The sequence below is a fragment of the Callorhinus ursinus genome, unplaced genomic scaffold (assembly GCF_003265705.2).
Source record: "Callorhinus ursinus isolate GAN/ISIS: 27379988/994484 unplaced genomic scaffold, GSC_fseal_2.0 scaffold22, whole genome shotgun sequence".
NCBI classification, from domain to species: domain Eukaryota; kingdom Metazoa; phylum Chordata; class Mammalia; order Carnivora; family Otariidae; genus Callorhinus; species Callorhinus ursinus.
The window spans coordinates 10,667,748-10,692,682 of NW_027397084.1; the positions used below are offsets into that span (position 1 = coordinate 10,667,748).

The 24,935-nt window shown below is 43.4% G+C and overlaps 1 protein-coding gene across 5 annotated transcripts in view; it reads left to right on the forward strand.

Moving 5' to 3' along the window:
- The window catches only part of PAQR8 (progestin and adipoQ receptor family member 8), a 113,985-nt gene that overhangs the window by 60,865 nt on the left and 28,185 nt on the right, over positions 1-24,935 (forward strand). For 2 of the 5 annotated variants that reach the window (XM_073905087.1, XM_073905090.1), the window contains 2 exons: positions 17,281-17,450; positions 17,614-17,701. The exons of 1 other annotated variant lie outside the window; for it this stretch is intronic. The gene's annotated coding sequence lies outside the window, so the exon portion shown is untranslated. Of the gene's footprint in view, positions 1-14,778; positions 14,897-17,280; positions 17,451-17,613; positions 17,702-24,935 lie in introns of those variants that run through there. 2 more of the 5 variants (XM_073905088.1, XM_025890406.2) reach the window with 2 other exon arrangements.

The window sequence follows — 24,935 nt, forward strand, 5'->3', positions numbered from 1 at the left end:
AAGAGGGTGTGTTATGCTATGGTGGTGCCATCAGGTGGGGATGGTCAGAGAGCTTGGCAGTAGCAAAGCAAAGAGCAGAAAATCCTCTTAATGTGTGTGAGGCAGCTCAGTGCTGTCTTTATTTGGTAATTACTGAATTAAACCACCATACGGTGTGCATCAATTCCTGCTTGTCAGCCATAGCCAAGATCTAACAATTCAACAAGGATTGTTGATAGATTCAAAGTGGCCCACACCCCCTAAAATGCAGTTGTAGTCTCCTTATCAGTGATAGTTATCAGGGCAAGTAATACAAGCACTGATTAATTTCCTCTGCCGTTCAATGATGCAAGCACCTTCCATATTTGCATGATTCCAGGGGTATGAGGCAGAGAAGGAGAGGCAGTGTTGAAGGGGAAGACAACCAGAGTGAATACAAGGAGACCTACAGCCTCCAATCTCACATTATCTGTGTGATGCCAGACAAGCTCTCTGGCTTTCTGGATCTGCTTTCTCATCTGTCAAATGATGGAGTGATTTCTAAAGTCTTTCCTAACTCCATCAAAAAAAAGATGTTAATGTTTACATTAAAACCATTCTCAATTGCGGCGCCTGGGTGGCTCAGTCGGTTAAGCCTTACTCTTGATATCGGCTCAGGTTATGATCTCAGGGTCATGGGATCAAGCCCTATAGTGGCAGTCTCCTTGAGGATTCTCTCCATCCCCCTTCCCCCCCCCCACCTCTTGCGTGTGGGCATGTGCTCTCTCTCTCTCTCATTCTGTCTAAAATAAATAAATCTTTTTTAAAAATAAAAAAATAAATAAAAGCATTCTCAATTAGAACTCTTTTGATTATCAATAACAGAAACTCACCGGAGCTAGTAAGGCTAAAAAGGGATATTTGTTGGAAACTCTAGTGTGCAAGGAATGGCACATTAGTGTATTTCCTTTGACTCAGACAAAACCTGATTCTGATCCTTCATCCCGTTGTGACCTCAGGAACATGCAGGATAGGGTGTGTGAGAGTGCAGGGGTGAGGGTTTGAGGGGCAAGATGATGCACAAATATTTAATACCCACTACAGCCACAGCCACAAAGATGCATACCAGCAGAACATGAGCCTGGGTGGATGGGGTTGGGAGCTGGTGAAATGGGAGAGCGAGGGGAAAAGAATATTAGACAAAAGTAGCTCTTCTCTTTTCCAGTTCTTTTCCTCTAAAACATGAATATTGGGACCTTAATAAATTAACTCAACACATAAAAATACATAAGCTTTTAACAGAATTCAAGGGTAGAGAAAGAGACAGCCTACAAGGATGAATTAGAATCAAGGGTTTGGATGACCTTAAGACTCTAGATCCATCTCTTGCAGGCTCCTCTCTGTAGGAAGGACTCCCTCCCTGTTTTCTTTTTTTTTTTAATTTTATTTATTTATTTGAGAGAGAATGAGAGATAGCACAAGAGGGAAGAGGGTCAGAGGCAGAAGCAGACTCCCCGCTGAGCAGGGAGCCCAATGTGGGACTCGATCCCGGGCCTCCAGGATCATGACCTGAGCCGAAGGCAGTCGCCCAACCAACTGAGCCACCCAGGCACCCCATCCCTCACTGTTTTCTTTCTCTCATTTGCTCCAGCTGGCTTTGTCTGGTTTTCCACTTTGCATGTTGCCAGTGTCTCCTGAATTTACTTTTTTATTGTTCAAAACATCACATAGATTAAGGATGAACCAAACCCAAATTTTTCATGAAAGGGGACTAATTGGCAAAGCTTGGGTCAAGTGCCTTTTCCTGGGCCACCTAGCTGTGACCAGCGTGGCATAGGCATATTGGAAACAAACAAGCAAACAAACAAACAAACAACCCTGCTGTATGCTATTGTGGCTACAATGTAAATGGTAGCACAGGAGTGGTATTGAAAATATTTAACAGTTGCTATGGGATGAGCATCAACCACTGAGAATGAACACCAGCCATGAAGAACCAGTACAGTTGGATAAGGGCATTCTAGCTGGCTATCAGCCTGGGATAGGGACAGAAGAGGACCAGTTTCTAGAAAATGGGAAATAATCATGAACTAGGCAATTATCCAGGAGCGGTCTATTAAAGAGTCTGAGAAAAAATAGTCAAATCCATTTTAAAAATGAATAGTGTCCCTGGAAACTTTTTCACAATTAGAGAGATAATTTAGGTGCCGTTTTGGTTTCTATTTGATTGTAGCAATAATTCCATAAGATGCTGTGTTAAGTGTTGCAAACAATAGAAGAAAAATATAGCAGGGGACACTCCCTACCATCAGCCCCCAGGAGCTTTCACTCTGATTTGAGGAGGAAGACAGGGGAAATGTATAGAAGCAGGCATTTAATTGCATAGTGCCCAGTGTGTGCCCTGAGAGTCAGAAAAAGAAGACATCCTTGTGGGCTAGAGAAGTCAGGGACACCTTCAGGGAGTAGCTGAGGATGCTTTTTGTGGCTCCTTTCAGCAAATTCTATAGATTAATGAAGGGACCCACCATCTCGACTTTGAGGGATGTACTCAAAAGGTCCAGAAGAGCCTTATAAATCAAAGATGAGAGTGCAAGAAACTTTGCTAAAGATTAAACACCAGCCTTCTGAGTGAAGTGCTGATACATGCTATAACATAGAGGAACCTTGAAAACATTATGCTCACTGAAAGAAGCCAGACATGAAAGCCACATATTAGATGACTCCATTTACAGAAAATATCCAGAATAAGCAAATCCATGGAAGCAGAAAGATAATCTGTGGTTGCCAGAGGCTGGAGGGGACAGGGAATAGGGACTGACGGCTAATGAGTATGGGTTTCTTCTGAGAATGATGAAAATGTTGTGGAATTAGATAGTGGTGATGGTTGTACAACATTGTGAATACACTAAAAGCCACTTAACTGCACACTTTAAAATGGTAAACTGTATGGTATGTGAATGATATCTTTTTACATTTAAGATTTTATTTATAAAAAAAGAGACGCCTGGGTGGCTCAGTCAGTTAAGCATCTGCTTTAGGCTCAGGTCATGATCCCAGGTCCCGAGATTGAGTCTCACATCGGGCTCCTTGCTCAGTGGGGAGCCTGCTCCTCCATCTGCCTCCCGCCCCCCCGATTGTGCTTTCTCTCCCTCTCTCTCTGACAGAAAAATAAATAAAATATTTTGTTAAACAAAAAATGATTTTATTTATTTGTTTGTTTATTTGAGAGAGAGAGAGAGAGCGCGCGCGCGCACGAGTGGGAGGAGGGGCAGAAGAAGAGAATCTCTAGCAGACTCCTCGCTGAGCACGGAGCCGGAAGCAGGGCTCGATCTCACAGCCCTGAGATCATGACCTGAGCCGTAACTGAGATTCGGACACTTAACTGACTGAGCCACCCAGGTGCCCTGTGAATTATATCTTAATAAAAACACAAACAATAAGAAAAACAAAAAACCACCAGCCTTCCGGTTAGAAGTAACTTCTTTGTTCTTAGCCCTCTTTGCTTCCCTCTATATATTTGTCCTCCTAATACCTATGCTGTGAATGTCTCTCTGTTCACTGACAAGTACCTAATTTATAATGCCAGACTAGAACCCTCCCCTGGGCTCCCACTGCAGCTGAACATCTTCCCCGAAGATCCCACAGGCATCTCAAACCTAACATAAGGAAAATAAAATTGCAGTTTTGGACCTGGCCCTCCTTTTCCTCCTGTACTTCATCCCTTAGATGATAGCTCCCCGACCACCCAGTCATTTAAGCCATTCCTGTGTGGGTCATTCTTTATGTCATTCATTCATTCATTTGTTTATCCTTTAAGTTAATGTTTTTTAAAGACCTGCTATGTATCAGGTAGGTGCTATGTGCTGGGAACAAGATGTACATGGTTTTAGCCTCTGCAGAGGACTCTGGGAAGACTATTTAATCAAGAATTCCAACACAGTGAGGTGAGAGCTATGACCTGGGAAACACAGGGACGTACATCTGTATGTAAGCACACAGCTACGGGGATCCAACCTCCTACCTCCGATTAGCCACCAAATGCTTTTGATTTTACCTTTTAAATACTTCTTGAGCCTGGTGTTTGCTCTTCATTCACAGTATACCCTTGCCTTCTTTCAAGCCTTCAACAGCTCATGCCATCATGACTGCAACTGCTTCCTAACCGGTCTCCTTGTCCCAGTTTCTCAGGCCTCCAGCCTCACTAGTCTCACTTCCTTCCCCCATTGCCTCCAGAAAGATCTTTCAAAAACAAAAATATCTCACGTAATTTCCTTGTTTACAATTGTTCACCTCCTGTAGTGTCCCAGCATACCTGGGGGGTGTGCCATGCTCCCAACAGACCAGGAGCCCACGACAGCAGAGATTGATGACATGAAGGGGGTTTGCCCTCCCCCCCCATCTCCAACTCTGGCAGAGAATCGTGTAGTTCAAGTTCCTTCCTGGGGCATGCATAGTCCTTTATTATGTGACCCCCCGCTTCCTTCTCCAATCTCTCCTTGCCATGGCTCCTCTCATGTGGTAGGATGGATTTTCTTTCTCCAACTTTCCCATCCCCATGGTCTACACATCACCAAGCTGAGACTGCTCCCCAAGGCAGAGAAGTTGAAAGACTAAATATAACAATTCATAAATGCTTTGCTAGCAAACGGATAAATGAGGCCATATGAAAGGTCTGAAGATCTTTCAGGTATTTGACCCTAAGGCCAGCTCCTGGGCTCTATCCCCCACCCACTTGATTTGAAGCCCTGACCCAGTCCAGCAGTAGAGGTGGATGGAGTGACTGACAGCCTCCCAAGACTGATCACAAGAGGTGGGATGCTGGGCAGAGCAGGGAGTGGAGGGAATGAAACAGCTTAAAAGTACCAAAGAAAAAAGGCAGAAGAAAGAAGACAGAGAGAGAGCTCAAAGGGGAGAGATGACTCTCCTGTCCTGGCTTACTCAGGGTACATATCACATGGCCACTGCGAATGTTGATGCTCAGTCTTGGTGCTAGTTAGAGGAACCTGTGGGGTAAAAGGAGCTGCCCCTGAGTATCTCTCCCCCTGAGGTTTTTATATGAGTTGGAACATGCCACTTGAACCCAAAGTAAAGGACTGCTTTTACTTTCTTTAGTATTGCATGTGTGTGATTAAGTCTCTTCCTTCCTTGTTGAGGGCTGTAAGCAGCAGTTGCATCCATATGTGCCCTACACACTAGCCGTTGTCATTCCCTGCTAGTGTGGTACTGTTGTGTGCTTCTCAGCTTCTGTACCTGCTCTTCCCTCAGGCCAGAATGCTTCTCTCTTCTCCTGTCTGCTCATTAGTCCTCATCCTTCATGACTTACCTTAAGCTTTTCCTGACCCTCCCAACTCAATAGCCAGGTGACTAAGGAGCTAGGTGAGGCTCCTTCCCTGTTTTTCCATACAGGGAAAAACATCCAGTGTCCATCTCTTATAGCCCTTGCCAGAGTGTATCATAATTATTTGTATAAACATCTTCTCCACTAGTTGGGAGAATGGGGATTGCAAATGTATCTCTTAATCCTTAGGTCTTAGCAGAGTGCTCTTAGCACCTAGCTGGTCTTCAATAAATATTTTCTGAATAGATGAAAGAATTAATAACAGACTACTGCATATTGAATAATAGGCACATGTCCCTTTGTCTCCAGACTAAATCTTATTTAGTGTCCTCACAGCATCCAAGTAAGCCATTTCTCTCCCGACCTAAATGATTTGTTGAACCCCTTGTCAAAAATGTAGAGAGATCAGGGCTAATTGGATTTGTCCAAAGAGGAAGAGAGAAGAGAGAGAGAGACTTAAAGCAGTCAGGCCTCATCTTGTTGCAAAGTTTACTGGACTCAGTCTCAGTAAAACTGGATCAGCCAGCACAGTTCTCTTGCAGCCCTGATTTAATAGAGGGGACAAGAGATGTCAAATGCACCATTAAAGAGGAGTACAGCAGGAAGGGAAACTGTTTAGATCCAAAGGAGCTGGCCGAAGGAGCCAGTCATGCCCATTAGTGGCTGTTAAGAGAAGGGCACATTGCCTATTGCACTCAGTGTCCCCTCCAAGAACCTCTGGTTCTTGGAATCTAAGCATGCTGATTTTGACCTTCCTGCCACCCGCTTCCCCAGTACCACTGATGATGGAGTGACTCTGACACAGTTTATGGTTGCCTTGAGCTAGTTACCTCTTCTAACATCTATTTTAAAAAGAGAATAAAGATACTTGTTTATTGTTGTTATGAGCTCAGAAGCACCAACACATCACAAATGCTATAATTAACTTCATTATATTTTTATCCTATGGTGATCTACAAGTAATTATAGTCCATTAGAATTATACTTAGGTGCAGAACAATGAGCAACAGCCGTTTGTTTATGTATTTATTTTATTAAGGATTTTTTGAAAAATGTTACAAATTATTTTAAAAAATTAAGTTCTTCTGAAATATCACCATCTAGAAATAACCATTATGTGTGTACAACTTTCTTTCTTTTCCTTCTTTCCTTTTTTTTTTTCTTGTGGTGCATAGATGTCTCTCTCTCTCTTTTTCTTTTTTTTCAGATTTTAGTTTTAAGTAATCTCTACACCCAATGAGGGGCTCAAACTCACAACCCTGAGATCCACCAACTGAGCCAGCCAGGTGCCCCCCTCTATGTCTTTTTTAAAAAATTGGATCATACTGCATAACCTGCTGTTTTACTAAACCACAGAACTACAGACTGCAAGTTTCTCTATGCCACATGATCTGCACTATTTTTGAAGACTATACAGTATTCCATCTCATGCATGGACCCTAGTTAATTTGGTCAGGACTCTGTCATCATATTTTACCCCAAAGACTATTTGCCCTGTGAGCTTCCTGTTGAAACTCCCTGTAACAGGCATCGCCAGGATTCTAAGATTCTGGTCAAAATACCCAGGCTATTAGGTAATTAGCTAATTAGAATTAGGTAATTCTTGGAAGTCCTCAGGAACATTTGGGGAGAAAGACCCAATAAAATTGGATCTCTATGCATAGAGTGGTTTCCAGGTTCCTCCCTGGGTGTCTTCAGGGCTGGAGAATCGTGGTCTAGTGGGAAGAGTAACCGGAGAAATTTAATTTAATTGAGAGGGAGAATAAAGGAGGGGGAGAATTTTACTTTAGTTTGAACTCTTCAGGATGCCCCCTGCATAGGCTGAATTCCTGCAACTCAGTTTAATTCAGTTCAGTTTAGTTTGACTTTAAAAAAAATGGAGTGGTCTATTTCTGCAGCATGTCCCGCTGGGGACCCAGAATTACCCTTGCTCATTCTTTTTTCTTCTCTCTCCCCCTCTCCCAAATGGGAAAACATGCTTATCCTCAGTTGCTTTTCCTTGTCCTCATTGTTTCCACCCCGGGGGCATAGTCTTTTCTAGTCCATTTCTAAGATCATTCTACCATCCTCTAAGGGATCTGGAGTAGATGATCATGAACTCCTGGGCTCACTGGATTCCAAATATGCAGAGCATTCACATTATTTGTTCACTTAATCAGTAATATTTTTTCCAGCACATACTATGTGCTAGGTCATATGGGTGTGGCAATGAATGGCATGTACACAAACCTTGCTACCTAGAAGCTTACAGTCGAGTAGAGCATGTGGAATTACAAAATGATGTCATGATGTAAGAGAGGCCAGCTCAAGATGCTTTATCTCATTAGACCAAAGGTCACTTTTGACCAAACTTACAACTTTAAACTTGGCTCAACATTTAGGTCACTGGGCTCATTCAGGGAGGTATATAAATGAACTAGAGAAGACTCCAATTTATCTACTCCACTCCTGAGGTCTGGGCTGGGGTAGCCCTAGACCTCCCCTCTTCTTCCTCATACTCTTCCTTGGCTATAGCTCTAGATCTCCAGATGGCTACATGGACGGGCCAGTTCTGGCTCCCTAGCTTACCACTATGCAGTAAAAACAGACTCCGTGAACGTGAGCTGGCTTAAAAACCGATCAATTGTTGCATTGATTTTTTTTCTTTTTAAAATCATTAAAACACTGAAACCAAGCCAGAATCAAGCATGAATAATGCAGTTGTTAGTCATGTTGTCCAAGATTGCCATTTTCATCTTTCCATGCTCTTTAAAAGAACTGAGAGCCAAGATAAGTCTCTTTCAGACAGACATCAACTAAAAGGCAATGGATGGAACATTCTGCCACTGTAGGGGATTCTGGCCCTACCCCATGACTGTTTAACAAAGGATGGTCTGTGCCTTTGCTCATCAACTTGACTTAGATGATAGATGATAGACAGAAATGAGCTAGAAGGGGTTGTATACTGCCGCCTGCAACACACCAGTGGGGGCTTGGCAAAGGCCAGAGGTTCAAACGCCTCAGTTTTCCATCCTGGGTGACTTCACATGACTCTTTTTCTCTAGTCCTAAAGCTGAGAAAGGTCCCTCCTAAATTTCCCTTTAGAACACAGTCCAAACAATAAAAAAAATTAAAAAAAAAAAAAAAAAAGAACACAGTCCAGATTGAATTGGAATTGGGCAGACTAAAAAATGTTTACTTCCCCAAATTTTTGACCTCAGTCTTGGAAGTTCAGTTCCTCTGATTTTCCCCAGGATCAGGGATTGCCCATCCTCCTCCCTCCCCCAGGATATAATGACTAAGAATCGGGAGCAAAGTGAAGGGAAGAAACTTAATTGTTAGCACCTTTCAAGAGGAGGGCAACCCCATTATTTACTCTGAGGCGTTTCCTTCTTCTAAAGAATAAGTGAAGGCCTCATATTTTAATAGCCACACTTCTATTTGCCATTCAATTATTACGACCCAATTATAAACTGTATCTTCTAAACTTAAGTCTTGTTTAGAACAAATGTTAAAATTAACACTTATATACATCACATGTCGTTGGAATGTAGGAATTTATATTGTTTTATTGATTATATAAAGGGCAACTGGTTGCTCATTTTATCATTCATCCTTATAGTTTCCCATCTGAAGCTCTTGGACCAGGCATGAGTTGCAAAAGAGTGGGAGGTCAAATGCAAGGCCACACAACCTCACACATGCCCAGGAGCAATTGCTGTATTTTGTCTCTCTTGTCTACATGTGTTAATTGGTTTGCTTCCTGAATTGTTAGTTAATTGTTATCATTAAGAAATAAAATGGGGGAAAAAAGGAATAAACTTCTCCAGATGAAATCAAATTAATGAACCCCTACCATTCCACTATTAAATAAGATAATGGAGATACACAATACAAGAAAACCATTATTCTTATTTTTATTTTTAATTTATTCAACCACAACTCATTAGAATCCTGTGTGTGAAATTGGTATCATGGTTGTTTCCCCACTTGGCCAGCTGGCAGTTTAGAAAATAGAAAAGCTGAGTGTGGGGGCGCCTGGGTGGCTCAGTCCGCTAAGCATCCAACTCTTGATCTCAGCTCAGGTCTTGATCTCAGAGTCGTGAGTTCAAGCCCTGTGTTGGGCTCCATGCTGGGTGTGGTGCCTACTTAAGAAAGAAAGAAAGAAAGATGGAAAGAGAGAAAGAGAAGGGGGGTGGGGGGAGGAAGGAAGAGAGAAAGAGTTAAGTGTGCATGTCTGATGATGGAATGTTAAGGAATGGATAGATTTGACTTCAGGGTTACAAAAACATATATTCAAGTTTCTCCAAATTACTCTGATGCAGTCAACTGGAATAAGTATATCTTCTCTTCAAGTAGAAAGTATTAGAACAAGGATCCTATAAGCAACCATTTACATGAAGCCATTGCTTTTTTACCCACATTTATCAAGCTCTCATTATGTGATAAACACAATGCTAAGTGCTTAATATGTTATTTCATTTAATCCTAGCAATAAATACATGAAGCGGGTATAATTATTATTTCCATTTCACAGATATGGAGCCTGAAGTACAGTACCAAAGGCTCTAAGTGATGGTAATAGGTCTCAGACTCAAGATGGCCTGACTTTCAAGCCCAAACTTTTTTTTTTTAAGATTTTATTTATTTATTCATGAGAAACAGACAGAGAGAGAGAGAGAGAGAGGCAGAGGGAGAAGCAGGCTCCCTAGGAGCAGGGAGCCCGATGCAGGACTCGATCCCAGGACCCTGGGATCATGACCTGAGCCGAAGGCAGACACCCAACCATCTGAGCCACCCAGGCGCCCCCAAACTTTTTTTTATTAAAGTATAATTGATGTATAACACTATATTACTTTCAGGTGTTCAACATAATGATTTGATATCTGTGTAGATTGCAAAATTATCACCACAATAAGTCTAGTTTCCTCTGTTACCATATAGAGTTATATAATATGCAATACAATATTATTGACTATAGTCACCATGCTGTAAATTACATCCCCATGACTTATTTATTTTATGATTGGAAAATTGCACCTCTTGACTCCATTCTCCCATTTCACCTACTTCCAAACCCCTCTCCCCTTTGGCAACCACCAAACTGTTCTCTGCACCTATGAGTTTCTGCTTGTTTTTGTTTGTTCATTTGTTTTGTTTTCTAGATTCCACATATATGTGAGATAATACACTATTGGTCTTTCTCTGCCTGACTTATCTCACTTAGCATAATACCCTCAGGATCCATCCATGTTGTCACAAATGGCAAGAGTTCATTCTTTTTTATGGCTGAGTAGTATTCCGTGCGTGTGTGTGTGTGTGTGTGCGCGTGTGTGTGTGTGTGTGTGTGTGTGTGTGTATCTCACATCTTCTTTATACAGTCATCCACTGATGGACACTTTGGTTGTTTCTATATCTTGGCTATTGTGAATAACACTGCAATGAATGTAGGAGTGCATATGTCTTTCCTAATTAGTGTTTTCATTTTCTTTGGAGAAATACCCAGAAGTGGAATTGCTAGACCATAGGATAATTATGTTTTTCGTTTTCTGAGGAACCTCCATACTGTTTTCCATATTGGCTGCACCAATTTGCATTCCCACTAACAACGCATGAGCGTTCCCTTTTCTCTACATCCTTGCCAATACTTCTTACTTCTTGTCTTTTTGATAATAGCCATTCTGACAGGTGTGACATGGTATCTCATTGTGAATTGAATTTGCATTTCCCCGATGATTGGTGAATCTTTTCATGTGCCTGTTGGCCATCTACATGTCTTCTTTGGAAAAATGCCTATTCAGATCTTCTCATTTTAAATCCCATTTTTAAATTGGATTATCTGGGGTTTGGATATTGTTGTTGTTGTTACTGAGTTGTATGAGTTTTCTATGTAGTTTGGATATTAACCCCTTATTGGATATATCATTTGCATATATCTTCTCCCATTCAGTAGGCTGCTTTTCTTTTTTGTTGATGGTTTCCTTTGCTTTGCAGAAGCTTTTTAGCTTGATGTAGTCCCATTGGTTTATTTTTGCTTTTGTTGCCATTGCCTTTGAAGTCAGATCCAAAAAACATGGCCGAGAGCCATGTTAGGGAGCTTACCACCTATGTTTTCTTTTAGTACTTTTATGGTTTCTGGTCTTATTCAAGTTTTAATCCATTTTGAGTTAATTTTTGTGTATGGTATAAGTTAGTGGTGCAAAGTGCTTCTCCTTTTCTCTGCCATGATAGTGAAAAAACTCACAGCCCTCAGTTTGTCTATGAGATGTAAAAAGAAAACAAAAATAGCTAGTGGGTTTTTTTTTGTTTTTTTTAAAGATTTTATTTATTTATTTGACAGAGAGAGACACAGCGAGAGAGGGAACGCAAGCAGGGGGAGTGGAAGAGGGAGAAGCAGGCTTCTGGCAGAGCAGGGAGCCTTATACGGGGCTCGATCCCAGGACCCTGGGATCATGACCTGAGCCGAAGGCAGACGCCCAAGGACTGAGCCACCCAGGCGCCCCAAAAATAACTAGTGTTTTTAAATAACACTATTTCTTGTATGAGTTTTCAGGAGTAGGTCTTTTAGGATAGACCAGTATAAACCAGTATAGATGTTCCAGCAGATGATGTAACTATAGCACACTTCAATTTCTCCATGTCACTGTAAAGCTAACAGTTCCTATCTCCTTCCTACTTCACATAAAATATAAGAAGCTTAAGGATACAGTGTCATTGCATGCACTTTGAGCCTCTTGGAAAACAATGCTATGTAAACACACTGTGAAAGCAATAGAAAAACAATGTCAGTGTGGTATGTATACAACATAAAATGGACCAAATTGTTTTGTTAGAGTTTGGGACAAAAATAGCTCCTTAATCTTGCATATCTAGTTTTTAATTATGCCATATATTGGCTATGTCTGTGGGTCTCAAGGGCAATCTGAACGGGGAATGAGTCTGATAGAATGTTGATTGGGTTAGCAGTTTAACATTCTCTTTTTTGAGGAAATTCTTTAATATCCCACATCTTGCCTGTTTCCAGCTTTTGGAAAAAACACAAGTCAAAATTTGTTGCCAGATGAAAGTGTTACATGGAGGGAGGTTGGCCGTGAATTTCTATATACTAAAGGCCACCCTCACTATCCTTTATGAAAGATCCAGGAGGCTTTTATTAATTCAAAAATAGTAAGGTCACTTTAGGACTCTTTTTTCCAGAATTACCAAAATGTCACTTGTACTGCCCAAACTGAAATGGGCCATCACCTCCAAGTAAAACAATGGAAGAAGCTAGGGTGAGATCCACGTAGTTTTAAAGGGCATGAAGGATGTGAATGTACTTAGCACTAATGAACTGTACATTTAAAAAATGGTTAAGGTGGCAAATTTTATATTATGTTTACCACAATTAAAAGTTTTTTCCAAAAGCTTAAGATGGTAACATTTATGTTATGAGTATTTTACCACACTTAAAAGAAAAAAAGGCGAGATGAATGAGAAACCACCTCCCTTATCTCGTGGCTCTGGACGCACCACTTGTAAACAGAACTCTCTGCCCCCAGACGAAAATGCCTGACGCCCGTTACACTTTCGGCTGTGCTTTCATGCCTGCCCCCTAGATAGAGCTTCATAGGAAAGGAACATTTACCATTTTCTTTTCTCTTCTTTTTTCTTTTCTAAGAGTTTATTTATTTGCCAGAGAGAGAAAGAGCACAAGCAGGGGGAGTGGGAGCGGGAAAAGCAGACTCCCCGCTGAGAGGGAGCCCTACTGAGGGCTCTATCCCGATCCCAGGACCCTGAGATCCTGGCCTGAGCTGAAGGCAGACGCTTAACCGACTGAGCCACCCAGGTGTCCCCTCTTACCATTTTCTTACTGTGACGCTGAGAAAGCCTTAAAGGACTCGTAGGTCTTCTTTCAAGACAAGAGAACCCTTCTGCATGCTCCAGGTGGAGGGACTCTCAGGGGAAAAGAAAAGCTGCAAACATAATCCACATGCATTTCACAGGCGTCCTCAGCTCTCACCGACAGCCTGCTTCAGTTGGACTGAGGCCGTGGTTGGGCCTTCATATTTGCTGACCTGTAATTTTGTTTCTAGAGTGGCAGAGAGAGGAAAAAAAGGGACTTTTTATCCCCTGTCAGTCAGCTCTGCTGTACATTTATGATCTCTGGCCAAAAAATAAATGCCTGTTAATATTGAGGGCTTAGGTTTTTGTGACTACAGGAGAATTCCCTGACATCTTTGGGGTGAAGCAGAGACAGAGAGGGCAAATCTGCCAAAGGCCTACCGTGACATTTCCGCTAGTATCTATGTGTGCTGGGCCCATGATTCTGTGGGAAGACCAATGGCCCTGAAGACCAGGCCCTTAACTCTTTCCTAATCCTGACTTGCTTCAATCCTGGCCCTTGAACTGCTGGATCTAAAAGTAAAAGTCTTCATTTATGAACTTCAAAGAACCCCTGTTGGAAAACCTACTATCTTTGCTTCATGCTGTTTTGCTTAAGATGAAGACAATAATAGATTTTTAAATGTTTTGAAAAGTGAAAACAGTGCAAATGTGAGGTGTTGTTGAACATGTCGTGGGAGCAGGGGTGGTCTAATGGCAAAGTGCCAGGTTTCAACAAACCAGAGCTAGGCCCGAGGGTCTCAGAAAAGTAATGACATGAATCAAATATTCTTCCTCCAGGAGCATTGGTTCAGGCCATCTTTTCAGGATTTGATCCGTTTTTCTTCTTTTTCCAGATAATGGAGACTGCTTTTTAATAGCAAAGCCGATTTGATTTGTTAATTGATGCTCCTACATCTAAAGTGTATTTTTGACCTGGTAAAATACAGACATTGCGGGCGAGGAGAGCTAGTCTGGGACCAGATGTGGAATCTCCTCTCCTGCCCTGTCCCCCTGTAAGTGGAGATCATTGATTTTGCGGACTGGCTAGGGAACTGTGGATTGAGGATATAGGGGAAGAGACGTCTGTTCCTCGCTTGTCAGTGTAAGAGGTGTGTTTGTGTGGTGCATAGTCACAGGAGAGTACTTCACGGGTGTATCTCAGGGGTGTGGAAATGTGTGTCTGCAAGGGCCCTCTTTGGTGTGTAGGATCTCGCAGGCAGAATAGACCCTGAGTGTGCAGAGGGCGGGGGGCTGGGGGGGGGAGAGGCCAGAATGTGAATCGGTCTTGAGATCCAAGATGAAGTTTGTTGTTGTTGCCGTTTCTCTCCTCCAAAAACACCTCCAAAAAAAACCAAAAAGCAAAAAACCCTCGGAAACGGCCCCCTGGAGTGGGTTCTTCGAACCGACAGGACAGTAATTAACGTGTCTCTCTCTCAAGCCCTCGGGCCTCCCCAGCTGAAAGGGGGCTGAGTGGGTCTGACCCGGGGTGGAAGGAAGAGGTGTCAGTCAACTTCCTCGGTGAGGCTGCACCCCGGCCGCGGTGGGCGCACGGGTCTGCGCATCCCGCCTCCAGCCGGGATGGGGCGGAGTCGGGCGGTGCCCGCCCCCCGGCGGTCCCCTCCCCCGGACCGCTCCCCTGTGCTGCGCCCGCTGCAGTCACAGCCGCCTGCGGGAAGCGGGTAGCCGGGAACCCGTGCCGGAGTGCGGGCCGGGCTGGGCTGGGCTCGCTCGCGGGCTCAGCCGCCGCCCCTGCCAGTGAGTCGGGGGCTCCGAGCCGGGCGGGCAGGGAGGGAGGTGGTCAGGACCTCGCCTTTGGGGAGCCCTCGGGCTCGAGCACTGGGGTGGGGGGGAGGAATGTCAGCACAGCGAGGTTGGAGAGCCCCAGACCCCGAGCCCCGAGGGGTGTCCAGAATCGCGACGTTGAGGAACCCGAGCCCGGGGACCGGGGGTCAGTGCGCCGGTGCTGGGAAGTCTCAGAGCCCGAGCCCTGAGAGTGAGGCGGCAGGTCAGGATCCAGACGTTGGGGACTCCCGGAGCCCGAGCCTGGAGGACTGAGGGGTCAGGACCGCGACGTTGGAGAGCTTCGCTGCCAGAACGAGGGTGTCCTGTCGGCATTCTTGGGGCGCCCTCCGCAGGGCGGAGGGGAACTGAAGACGGGAGGGGAGTGCGGCGGGGCGGAAGCCGGAGGCGGGCGGGGCGGGAGGGGAGCCCCGGAAAGGGTCGGAGGGTGGCAAGGCTTGTGGCTTCTTGGGGGAAGGAGGGAGGGGACATCTCCTAGAGGGGGCGCGGGAAGCGGGGGATACGTTGTGGAGCATAGGGAGTCGGAGGGATGGAACGCGGCGGTGGAGGATCTGGGGTGGCTGGGGGCGGGGGTGAGGGGGCAGGGACTCGCGGAACGTCTCGACCTAGGGGACGTACTCTCTCCGTGGAATGGGGCCATGGAAACCTGGAGAGGGCATTCACTCCGGAAAGCAAGACCAGGCCACCACAGACGGGGGGCGGGAGGGACTAGGGAGGGGCGCAGCTCGCTAACTGGCGCGGGGACCTGAAGGCAGCGGGGGCACCGCAGCTTCCAGTGCATCTGTGGGCCGTGGAGCACAGACCGACGAGGGCAGATCCGCGGGCTCGGAGGGGATCTTTGCTGCATCTCCTATTTCTAAGCTGGGTTAGAAGTGATTTTGCCTAGGGACCCATTGAGAACAGTCTGGGCTTAAAAGAGTAGTTAAGGAGTGAGATCTCAAATGTGCAGAGCTCTACCTGTGTGTGTGCGTTAGGCATAACTCATCATAAAGGTGTGTTTAATTCTTAGATCCACTTGTGTTACTTGCTCCCCACTCTCCTATACTCTCTGAGAAGCTGTTTCTGAGTGAAAACTGGAGGAAAATCAGCAAAGGGGTGGGGCGTGCAGGCACGCACACACACGGACACACACCACCCACATATGCACTGCATTCCACAGTCCAGTAAACAGGAGAAATATTGTACAGTTTGGATTGTTTGTGTTGGTATGGACTTCCTTTACTGAAGTCAATAGGAAGTTACCCGCATGGAAGGTGGACGGCCTTTGACTACCCTCTTAAGATATTCACAGCCGGTACCCACCCCTGTGGTGCTACACCCTCGACCAGGTCACTGGCAGGACACTAGGCTGCTTAGTGCCTCAGTGAATGGGTAGCCAAATGTGTGCCAAAGATAAACAAATGACCAGTACATTTTCTGGTTGTTTTTTTTTCCTGTTGTTAATTTTGGGTATCCAGCTTCCTTCAATTAGTTAAATAATATTGACATTGTGTATTAACTTATCCATATGGTTGATTTTGTATGGTAATTAGTTTAATTATTTCATATAACAGTTAATTCAGGACTACCCAGGGCCCCAGGAATCCTACTGAGTGGATTTCTCCCCGGGAAGTTTCCTGGGCTTTGAGGGGCAGGGGGAGAGAGATGATCCTCACTCCTTTCCTTCTCTGCTGTAGATATAGGTCCATATTCTGACACACACTGAGATTTAAGCTTCCTGGGAGGACCAAGGACTATTTTGGCAACAAGTTTATGTTGGGCCTCTTTTTTTCTTCATGAAAAGAAAGCTCTTCAATAATTATTCAAGTTAACGGAAAAACTATTTACTCATTTTGCAACTATCATTTCAGGACATGCTTTTTTTTCGTTAAGGGGGTGGTCAGAACATTGCACCAAAATCTGCATTATCATTATTGCACAGCATATTTATTTACTTGGACGTAGCTAGCTGATTCTTTCAATTCTTTATCCAAATGTTAAAATAAATATGCCTGTATTTATACATTCAAATGAGTACTTCTCTCCCCTTCGGGAGACTTATCTTGGTAAGCTGTGGACTGATTCTACTGATGCTGTCATTGCTGAGCATAATTTTGGAGCTCCTGCCTTGGAGTTACCTTCAGAGTTTGTAACACATTTACTGAATTGCCTCCGTGATGGCAAACCTTCCTCAGTTGGGAAACAGCCAAATACCAAGTGGGATCAACTCTGGTTTCTGAGGTGAGGAACTGAGGTTGTAATAGGAAGTATGCCTGTTAAAGTAATGAAAGTCCTCTTGAAGGACTGGCAGTTTTATTTATTTTTATTTTTTTCAAAGATTTTATTTATTTATTTGACAGAGAGAGACAGCAAGAACAGGAACACAAGCAGGGGGAGAGGGAGAGGGAGAAGCAGGCTCCCCACCAAGCAGGGACCCTGGGATCACGACGCGAGCTGAAGGTAGATGCCCAACGACTGAGCCACCCAGGCGCCCCAGGACTGGCAGTTTTAAAAGGGGCATCCAGTACAGGTATGCAAATGTGTTTAGGATTGGAAAGTAATTGCTTTGAAGCAACCTTTACTTGGGTGTATATGCTCTCATGTGCATGTAAAAAGAATTGGTACCATCACCTATTGTTATACCTTATGGCCTATTGGGCTGGAGAAAATAAGCCTTTCTTTTCTCTTTCAAGGTACTCTTTACCAGGCAGATTCCATCACTGCATTTTTACAGAAGACAAAACAAACAAACAAAAAGACTTGTTTTCTCACCAAAAAAAGGTACCCAGAAATGCCTGGTACTTGAGTTTTTATGTGAAAGGATCCATATAGAAATAAGGAGAAGAGAGTGAGTTCTGCAAATGTGTTTCAGTTTTGGGACTCCATGGCACACAGTGTGAAAAATTAACATATCCTTTTTCCATTTTTTCCCTAAATTACCAATATTTTTTTTTAAGGTTATATAACGTGAAGCTTCATACACCCAGGGCTTGAATGTTGATCTGTGATCTTGGGCAAGTGATTTCATCTCTTTCAGACTCAGTTTTCTTATCTTAAAATGAAGATGCTAATGAGTGTGCACTCCACGAGGCTGTGATGAGATTTCTGCATGTAAAACACTGAATCCAGTGCCTGACACATAAGTGCTCAAGAGAGTCTCGCTAATTTTGTTATTAATACTGTTTATTGATAGTTTTACATTAAAATTCCTTTGACACCATGTATAAATTTACCATTTCCAAGATAATGATATTCCCTCTGCTGGGCTTTGCAAATGAATATGTGAATGGGAACATTTTGTTTTTACTCTCCTAGCTTCTCAGGAATTTTTAAAGTGACCTTAAAAAGCAACCATTGCTAGCTGCTTTATTTTGAATTCAGATTTTTTTAAAATGAACATTCTTATTTTTATTGTATATTAGGTGTAACACTTCGGTGAAAATCCGAAGCTCCTCCTATAATTCTCTATAAATCGGTTGAATACTATTCTAATGCAGTAGCTACCGTTCTCTTGGCATGTATTGAAAGGGATGATTCTGGCGCACATTTGTTTTAGTTAAACTAAAATTTCGATCTGCTATGTTGAATGACAGGGAAGAATAACTTGGCACTAAGCTCTCGGCTCTTTCATAAATATTGACATTAATTTTTTTTCCGATTCTATGATTTTTGTTGTAATATAAATTAGGAAGATGTAAAAATATGGGAAAAGAATTTTATCTTAGTTTTAATCAAATAACTAGAGGTTGCTGTGAAATAGATGTTTCATGAAATCTTCAACATTTAGTGAGAGTTCTCTGTTTTAGGCAGGTGTGTGCAGGAGACAGGGGTAGAAACAGACTTGTCCTCCAAGAGTTCACATAAGGTGCTCCCTTAGGACCATGCAGTGCAAAAGTTTTTTCTCCTAATGGCTTATGGGACTAAGAATTCATGTGGATTTCACTACATGTTCTTTTCCCTCAATTTCTTGGAGAAGGCTAAATATACGGATCTCTTAATAATGTTCATATTTTTGAGGTGGATTAACTCTTGGAATTAGATCCTGCTGTGCAGTCATATGCCATGAAAGGAGGTAATGACTATAAAAGTACTTAGTGAATTGTAAGTGATATATAACCATAGCATAAGGTGGTATTATTGTTGTACAGTACTTTCCTAGAGTCTTCTGATTATCATATCCATAGTAGTGTTTTGTTCCAGCTCTGTCTCTCTTCTGAGGAGCTGTTTATGTACTTACAAAGTACCAGCAAACAAGACAGCGTGGTGGTGGTTTAGACTAGAGTAGTAATCCCCTCCCCTCCTGATAATGTCTGGAGACATTTTTTATTATCACAGCTGGAGAGGAGAGGGATGTTAAGGCTGGTAGTAAGTAGAGGCCAGAGATGCTCCTAAGCCTAATGTAATGCAAAGGACAGCCCCCAAAACAAAGAATGACCAACTGAAATGTCAGTAGTGCTAAGAAACTCTGGACTGGAGCATGGGATCTGGAATGGGCATCAACCTGCATTAGCATGGTAGCATGTCCCTGGGTAAGTTCCTTAAACCTGAGATTTTGTATAACTCATGTCTGAAGAGATATTGTGGAATTAAATGAGATAATGAATATAAAGTGCTTTGTGCACAGAAGGTGCCCAGTAAATGGCAACTCTTAGTCTCTTAGTGTTATGTCTGGTTAGTAAATCCGGGGACTAGGCTTCAAACAGACAGCTTTGGTTATTTAATTCACTGTGTACAGAACCAATCGAGGCTTCCTGATCCCATCTGTGTGTCTGATAGTAGGGCAGAGACACCTCTGCCCCCGTGGTTCCTTCTGCATTCTGGCCCAGGTTTTGCCCTGGTTCTGCTAGGCAGCCAAATATAGGCTGAAGATGACTCCAGCCAGGTGAACAGGACAGTCAGTCCCCCACATCTCTCTTGTGTGGAGCAAGGGTGAGCTGGGGGTGGAGCTTTCTGTTTCATCTGGGCTAAACTGGGAAGGAGATAGCCAGGCTGGGAAAGCCCCCTCCAACTGAGCTAATCTCCAGAATCTACTGAGACCCTTGTCTATGCCAGGGTCAGAGCTTTCTCTGCTATGTTAGCAAGGTCTGGCAGTTTACCTTTTTTTTCCTTAGCCCTTCCTACTCAAGCAACAAGTTCTTTAGGGGTCCCTTTACTTTTTAAAGAATCATCCAGATCCACTCCGGTTTTTGCTGTGCATGGGGTTATCAGCCATCTGTGCGGAGATAGGAGACCTCCCAAAAAGCCCAGGCTCTGCTTTGGTCTTGCCTTTCTGTGTTTACCTCCTGCACCCCAGAGCCACTGAGTGAGTAATGCACTCCCTCACTGTCAGCAGCAGAGCTTCGGCGCCGTGGGGGTGGGGCATCCCTTCTGGGTGCAGAGAGTATTTAGCAGACCGGGATGTAAATAAGTAACACAGTGGTTTTTTTTTTAGCTGTGAGCTAGAAACCATTAGTTGTGTTGTACAATAAAATCAACTGGGGCTCTCTTAAGAATGCACCTCAGCCCCACCACAAACCATTGATTCAGAATTTCAATGGGTAGGGCGTGGGCATCAGTTTTTTAAAATTATTCTGATGCCTAGTGAGAGTTGAAAGTTAGGACCAAGCCTTGTGCAATTAATGACCTGCATTGAAAGAAAGAAAGAGAGAGAGAGAAAGAAAGAAAGAAGGAAGGAAGGAGGGAAGGAGGGAAAGATTCTAATTAAAAATAAACATAAGAATTATTTTGTTAAGGGGCACCTGGGTGGCTCAGTCGGTTAAGTGTCTGCCTTCAGCTCAGGCCATGATCTCAGGGTCCCGGGATCAAGCCCCACATTGGCCTCCCTGCTCAACGGGGAGCCTGCTTCTCCCTCTCCCTCTGCCTGCTGTTCCCCTTGCTTGTGCTCTCTCTCTTTCTCTCTGTCAAATAAATAAATAAAATCTTAAAAAAAAAAAAGAAGTATTTTGTTAAGCTTTTGCTTTAGTGATCAATGTGTGCCTGTTTGCAATGTAAAATATGTTTCTTTTAATGGGTTACAATCAAAAAGTTTGAAAACATTGTTTTAGAACCTTAGAGGTATTTAATTAATATTGACAAATTCACCTCTTCCAGTATTCCTGCGTGAGCATCTGCTGGACAGATTTCAAAGTGCTTTTATTTTCCTTATCAACTACAACTTTTGCAACCATCCTATGGAGGCCTAGAGAACAGATATCATCATATTTTGTTTTGTTTTGTTTTGTTTTTTACAGATGAAGGGAACTTGGGGTTGGTGAGGGTAAGGCATTTGTCAAAGTCACAATGAGAAAATGTCAAAAACAGGGACTCAAACTTCCAGGGCTTCTGATTACTGCTACATGGCTCCATCTACCACATCTTTCTGCTTCTTCTGATTAGCAGACCCTAAGAGAAAGAATTACAACTAGAGCATGTGTCTGGCTTCAGCATTGTAAAAATAATAACTGTTGACCAAGCACTTGCTAGCGTCAGGAAGTATGTTTGTGTTACTTAATTCTCAGAACAATCCTATGAGGTAGGTACTATTATTAGCCCCATTGCACAGATGAGGAAACAGGTTGTGACTTGCCCAAGGAGCAGAGCTGGGCCCTGACAGCAAGCCCACATTCTTTATGGGTGCTCTTTATTGCCCCAGTACTGGTTTGTTGCCATTTCTCTTGATTCCTTGTTTAAATAACAGGGAAATGGCCCTATGTCTTAATCTGCTTAGGTTGCCATAACAAAATACCATAGGCTAGGTGGCTTAAACAAAAGTTTATTTTTCACATTTCTGGAAACTAGGAAGTCCAAGAGCAAGGTGCCAGCAGATTCAGTTCCTGGTGAAGGCCTTCTTCCTGGTTCACAGATGGCCGCCTTCTTGTTGTGTCCTCCCATGGCGGGGGGTGGGGGGAGAGCAAGAGCGCAAGAGCTCTTTTCTTCTATGTATAAGGACACTAATCTCATCATGGAGACCCAGTCCTGATGACCTCCTCTAAACCTAATTGCTTCCCAAAGGCCCCACATTCAAATATCAGTCATCACACGAGAGGTTAGGGCTTCCACGTAAGAATTAAGGGGGGGAACACAAACACTCCGTCTAGTACTTGAAGCTTCCACTCAGCTTTCCTTGTGTATGTGGCTAGAAGCCCACACCCCACAGTGATAAAGTGAGGAAAGCCCTCTCAGCTGCCTGATCTACTTTATGCATCCTTGTTCAGGCTGTTTATGATGCTCAGTGCCATGAATTGCTGAAATTCATGATGGGGCTTTGGTAGTCCTGGCAGAGAAGGAACCTGAACACTAACCCTGTGGAGTGAGATCTTGATGGACTTCTCAGTGGTGTGGAAACCAAAAGATACCTTGTTCATGCATGCACTCATTCGTTCATTCATTCATTATTCATTCATCAAATATTACAGACTCATTCATTCATTCATCACATATTATGGAGGATACAGTTTGCAAGTAAGTTTTAGAGATGACGCTTCCCTTTATTAAAGACTGGGGGGAGGGAATGTTTATCATGGCTTTCTAATACCTGTACACAGGGCTAAAATGACCAGACCAAAGCAAAGTTCAGGCCAAGTGTAAATAGGAGGGGGCTGGTTGGTTACCTACTGACAAGTTTTGAGTAGAAGATTAGACTTCACGTTATCCCACATGACATTCAGAAACCACACTTCCGCAAAAGTGGGGAACTACTGCTCTCTGTTGTAAATCAACTGGGTTGGATGATCAGGTTGAGTTAAGCCTGGGGCTTGGGGTGCCTGGGTGGTGCAGTCGGTTAAGCGGCTGCCTTTGGCTCAAGTCCAGGGATCGAGCCCCTGCATCAAGCCCCCGCATCGGGCTCCCTGTTCGGTGGGGTCTGCTTCTCCCTCTCGCTCTGCTCCTCCCCTGCTCGTGCTCTCTCGCTCAGTCTCTCAAATAAATAAATAAAATGTTAAAAAAAAAAAAAAAAGCCTAGGACTTAAGGAAGACTTTTCTTGTCTGCACATCTGGGAGGGTATAAGCTTCCAAGCCATCTAGATAGTCAATAAACTATTAGTATTTTTTATGTGAAGAGGATTCAGTACTTTATCAGAATAGTATTTGTTGAATGAGTGAATTAATAATAATTATGATGAATGTTAATATACAATAGAAGCAATTGGAGACTTCAAAATTTTTAATACACCCAGAGAAGTACCAAGGCTAGCCCTCCCGCCTTGGGAGAGTTGGAGAGTTCAGCCCCCAGGCTGAGCTGACATCTGACTTCAACCAATTCCCAGTCCTAGGATTTGAAGATCAAAGCAAAGGTTACTGATTTGAAGAGTTTTTGTTGGTCTTGAGATGTAGCTAGTATTAAGGGCAGTGACATTTATCTTTCTAGGGTGATGTAGTCCAAGATTAAGAAGAGCAAAGAAGAAAACATGTTTCTATTCTCAAGGAATAAAGAATTTGTTGCTTTTCATCAGTAGCTTGAAACTGCATTTGTCTTATCCTTGACACCTGCTCTTTGGAGTCTAAGAGAATACCTGAAAGGTTAAAGATAAGTCTACAGGTGGGAAACTGGAGGAGGGCTACACCTACCCCAGCCAATTGAAGATGGACTTAAAACACACATATTTTGCTGAATATGGCTTCTAGATCATATTTTGTGAGATATAAAACTTTTGTTGTTGAAAACTACCTTCTCATTTCTCTTTTAGACTCTGCAGAGGATTGGTAAAGAATTAAAAAATGGACGAAAAGGGAGGATGATGTAAAATCAATGTTGAAGTGTAATGGCTCTTGAATTAGAAAATTTATATTCTCCATGGTATATTTAAGTCTGTCCAAAGAATTCATTTCAAGAGTTCCATCTTAGCTTTTTTATTCCTGCACTTAAGCAAAATAAAGGCATTGATGCTATTCTCTTGAGCTGCCAGGAACCCTGAGCACTTCAGAATGTGGAGTTAGTTTCCTGCATATGCTGATGCTGAGCTTGGAATGGGCTGCGGTACTAGAACATCACCCAGCCAGGTTCAGGTAAAGCTGCAGGAATGTCGTTGAAATTGGGCAGCATTCAGGTAGAAACTGACTCATCAGATCTCAGCTTGGTGAAGGGTTCAGTTTCATTCACGAGGTGCTGTGGGTATTTCTTAGGTTTTGTGGCCTTTTTTTTTTCTTCTTGAAAACATTCTGAATGACGACTTGTTCAGGGCTTACATCTCTGGACTGTAATGTCACCTTCTGAGTTGCTGCTGTCAGGGACCTTGACAATTTTTTGTCTCATCTGAGATGGTCATATTTTAGATCTTTGCAGCTGGAGAGTCCTTCTAATAGAGAGCAGTTGGAAGGATGAAGGAGAAAAAAGAGACAGACATTCTTGGGGGAGTAAATGGCATCTTGCCAGAGCAGCAGAGGTGAGATTCGGATGGGAAATCTGTTAGTTCATGTGCGGGGATTTTTTTTGACTACACAGTAAGTGCCTAACACTGTGCTAGTTACTTTGAGGAATTCAAAAGAAACATAAAGCATTATTTTGTGCTTAAGGAGCCTATAATACATTTGGAGCATCAAATTTTTCTCATATGAAAAAGAAAACTTTAAACTGCTTATGGTTACATGCAGGGCTGTAAAGCACTGGTGGGGGGGTGTTCCCCTCAGTTTAGCAAAGGGCAGGAGAAATAGCCTGAGTGAGATCTGGAAGGGGGGTAACATGTAGGTAGAGACGTGGGTATTTCTGATGGGAGAAACGGCTTAAGCAATAGCACAGGGGCAAAAATCAGAATGGTACCTGTATCTGGCGCGTGTAAGGCCGTGAGGAAATCACTTCCTTCTGCTTCATTTTTCTTCACCTCTCATGGCGCCACTTGATGACACTGTCTCCTGCACCGGGTCCCGGGGTTCAGCCATGTGAGGAGTACACAGGCCAGGATTGCAGATCTAGATGCCTTTTTGTCGTTGGGTGTTTGGAGAAAGGAAAAGATAATGTTCAAGGGCCTACTCCGTGCTTGGCACTCATTCTCCTGTGTTGTTAGAGATACAGACGTGATCAAGATTCCTGCTTTCAAGTAAC